Source organism: Arachis stenosperma, chromosome 5 (assembly GCF_014773155.1).
Source record: "Arachis stenosperma cultivar V10309 chromosome 5, arast.V10309.gnm1.PFL2, whole genome shotgun sequence".
NCBI classification, from domain to species: Eukaryota; Viridiplantae; Streptophyta; class Magnoliopsida; order Fabales; family Fabaceae; genus Arachis; species Arachis stenosperma.
In genome coordinates, this window is record NC_080381.1 from 39,516,486 (window position 1) to 39,520,633 (window position 4,148).

General features: G+C 42.1%; 1 non-coding gene across 1 annotated transcript; it reads right to left on the bottom strand.

Annotated features, from left to right (window-relative positions):
* Positions 1-348: 348 nt before the first annotated feature.
* LOC130984459 (small nucleolar RNA R71) lies at positions 349-456 on the bottom strand. The gene has a single exon (XR_009088395.1). It is a non-coding gene; the product is annotated as a small nucleolar RNA R71 (small nucleolar RNA).
* Positions 457-4,148: the final 3,692 nt, after the last annotated feature.

The following is a 4,148-nucleotide window of genomic DNA, read 5'->3' on the forward strand; positions in this document are numbered from 1 at the left end:
ACTGCACCTACTCCCGACTTCTATGGGAGAAGCATCTCTATCCCTGCCATTAGAGCAAACAACTTTGAGCTTAAGCCTCAATTAGTTTCTCTAATGCAACAGAATTGCAAGTTCCATGGAAACCCATTGGAAGATCCTCATCAGTTCTTAGCTGAATTCTTGCAAATCTGTGACACTGTCAAGACTAATGGGGTTGACCCTGAGGTCTACAGACTCATGCTATTCCCTTTTGCTGTAAGAGACAGAGCTAGAATATGGTTGGATTCTCAACCTAAAGAAAGCCTGGACTCTTGGAAAAAGCTAGTCAATGCCTTCTTGGCAAAGTTCTTTCCACCTCAAAAATTGAGTAAGCTTAGAGTGGAAGTCCAAACCTTCAGACAGAAGGATGGAGAATCCCTCTATGAAGCTTGGGAAAGATACAAACAATTAATCAGAAAGTGTCCTCCTGACATGCTTTCTGAATGGAGCATCATAGGTATTTTCTATGATGGTCTCTCTGAACTATCCAAGATGTCTTTGGATAGCTCTGCTGGAGGATCTCTTCATCTGAAGAAGACGCCTACAGAAGCTCAAGAGCTTATTGAAATGGTTGCAAACAACCAATTCATGTACACTTCTGAAAGGAATCCTGTGAACAATGGGACAAATCAGAAGAAAGGAGTTCTTGAGATTGATACTCTGAATGCCATATTGGCTCAGAATAAAATATTGACTCAACAAGTCAATTTGATCTCTCAAAGTCTGTCTGGAATGCAAAATGCACCAAGCAGTACTAAGGAAGCTTCATCTGAAGAAGAAGCTTATGATCCTGAGAACCCTTCAATGGAAGAGGTGAATTACCTAGGAGAACCCTATGGAAACACCTATAATTCTTCATGGAGAAATCACCCAAATTTCTCATGGAAGAATCAAGAGAGACCTCAACAAGGTTTCAACAACAATAATGGTGGAAGAAACAGGTTTAGCAATGGCAAGCCTTTTCCATCATCTTCTCAGCAACAAACAGAGAATGCTAAACAGAACCCCTCTGACTTAGCAACCATGGTCTCTGATCTAATCAAAACCACTCAAAGTTTCATGACTGAAACAAGGTCCTCCATTAGGAATTTGGAGGCACAAGTGGGACAGCTGAGCAAGAAAATTACTGAACTCCCTCCAAGTACTCTTCCAAGCAATACAGAAAAAAATCCAAAAGGAGAATGCAAGGCCATCAACATGGCCGAATTTGGAGAGGAAGGAGAGGAAGTGAACGCCACTGAGGAAGACCTCAATGGGCGTGCACTGACCTCCACTGAGTTCCCCAATGAGGAACCATGGGAATCTGAGGCTCAAAATGAGACCATAGAGATTTCATTGGAATTACTTCTGCCATTCATGAGCTCTGATGAGTATTCTTCCTCTGAAGAGGATGAGTATGTCACTGAAGAGCAAGTTGCTAAATACCTTGGAGCAATCATGAAGCTAAATGACAAGTTATTTGGAAATGAGACTTGGGAGGATGAACCCCCTTTGCTCACCAAAGAACTGGATGACTTGTCTAGGCAAAAACTGCCTCAAAAGAGGCAGGATCCTGGGAAGTTTTCAATACCTTGTACCATAGGCACCATGACCTTCAAGAAGGCCTTGTGTGACTTAGGGTCAAGTGTAAACCTCATGCCCCTCTCTGTAATGGAGAAGCTAGGGATCTTTGAGGTGCAAGCTGCAAAAATCTCACTAGAGATGGCAGACAACTCAAGAAAACAAGCTTATGGACTTGTAGAGGATGTTCTGGTAAAAGTTGAAGACCATTACATCCCTACTGATTTCATAGTCCTAGAGACTGGGAAGTGCATGGATGAATCCATCATCCTTGGCAGACCCTTCCTAGCCACAGCAAGGGCTGTGATTGATGTTGATAGAGGAGAGTTAATCATTCAAGTGAATGAAGAATCCTTTGGGTTTAAGGCTCAAGGATATCCCTCTGTCACCATGGAGAGGAAGCTTGAAGAACTTCTCTCAAATCAGAGTCAAATAGAGCCCCCACAGTCAAACTCTAAGTTTGGTGTTGGGAGGCCACAACCAAACTCTAAGTTTGGTGTTGAACCCCCACATTCAAACTCTAAGTTTGGTGTTGGGAGGTTCCAACATTGCTCTGATCTTTTGTGACGCTCCATGAGAGTCCTCTGTCAAGCTAATGACATTAAAGAAGCGCTTGTTGGGAGGTAACCCAATGTTTTATAATTAACTATTTCCTTTTGTTATTTTATCTTTTTTGTAGGTTGATGATCATAAGAAGTCACAAAATCAATGAAAAAAGCAAAAACAGAATGAAAAACAGGAAGAAAAACAGCACACCCTGGAGGACGCACTTATTGGCGTTTAAACGCCAGTAAGGTTAGCTGTTGGGCGTTTAACGCCCAGTCTGGCACCATTCTGGGCGTTTAACGCCAGAAAAGGGCACCAGACTGGCGTTAAACGCTAGAAAAGGGCAAGAAGCTGGCGTTAAACGCCAGAAATGGGCACCAGCCCGGCGTTTAATGCCAGAAATGGCACAAAACGTGATTTTGCTAGCCATTTGGTGCAGGGATGACTTTTCCTTGACACCTCAGGATCTGTGGACCCCACAGGATCCCCACCAACCCCACCACTCTCTCTCTTCTTCACCCATTCACCAATCACCTCAACACCACTTTCCCCCTCTTTGGCCGAACACAAAGCCATTCCCTTCTTCCTCATTTCTTCTTCTTCTACTCTCTTCTTTCTTCTTTTGCTCGAGGACGAGCAAACCTTTTAAGTTTGGTGTGGTAAAAGCATTGCATTTTGTTTTTCCATAACCATTTATGGCATCCAAGGCCGGAGAAACCTCTAGAAAGAGGAAAGGGAAGGCAAAAGCTTCCACCTCCGAGTCATGGGAGATGGAGAGATTCATCTCAAGGGTGCATCAAGACCACTTCTATGAAGTTGTGGCCATGAAGAAGGTGATCCATGAGGTCCCTTTCAAACTCAAAAAGGGTCAACTTTGATCAAAGGTTGGACCATGTCCTCACAGACATTTGTGAAGAGGGCGCTCAATGGAAGAGAGATTCAAGAGGAAAGCCGGTTCAACTGAGAAGGCATGACCTCAAGCCCATCACTAAGAAAAGGATGGAGCAAACAAGAGACCCTACTCATCATGAGATCCCTGAGATGCCTCAAGGGATGCACTTTCCTCCACAAGACCATTGGGAGCAACTGAACACCTCCCTAGGAGAATTGAGTTCCAACATGGGACAACTAAGGGTGGAGCACCAAGAACATTCCATCCTCCTTCATGAAATTAGAGAAGATCAAAGGATCATGAGAGAGGAGCAACAAAGACAAGAAAGAGACATTGAGGAGCTCAAGCACTCCATAGGATCTTCAAGAGGAAGAAAGAGCCGCCATCACTAAGGTGGACCCGTTCTTTAATCTCCTTGTTCTTTATTTCCTGTTTTTCGAAAATTAATGCTTATGTTTGTCCATGTTTGTGTCTTGTGATCATTAGTGTCTTAGTGTCTATGCCTTAAAGTTATGAATTTCCTATGAATCCATCACCTTTCTTAAATAAACAAATGTTCTTAAATTGAAAAAGAAAAAGAATTGCATGAATTTTGAATTTTATAGCAGTTTAATTATTTTGATGTGGTGGCATTACTTTTGTCTTCTGAATGTATGCCTAAACAGTGCATATGCCTTTTGAATTTGTGGTTCATGAATGTTGGCTCTTGAAAGAATGATGAAAAAGGAGACATGTTACTGAGGATCTGAAAAATCATTAAAAATGATTCTTGAAGCAAGAAAAAGCAGTGAATACAAAAAAAAAAGGGAGGCGAAAAAAAAAACGAAAAAGAAAGAAAAAAAAAGAAGGAAAAAGAAAGAAATAAAGTTGTGATACAAGGCAAAAAGAGTGTGCTTAAGAACCCTGGACACCTCTAATTGGGGACTCTAGCAAAGCTGAGTCACAAGCTGAAAAGGTTCACCCAATTATGTGTCTGTGGCATGTATGTATCCGGTGGTAATACTGGAAGACAGAGTGCTTTGGGCCACGGCCAAGACTCATAAAGTAGCTGTGTTCAAGAATCATCATACTTAACTAGGAGAATCAATAACACTATCTGGATTCTGAGTTCCTAAAGAAGCCAATCATTCTG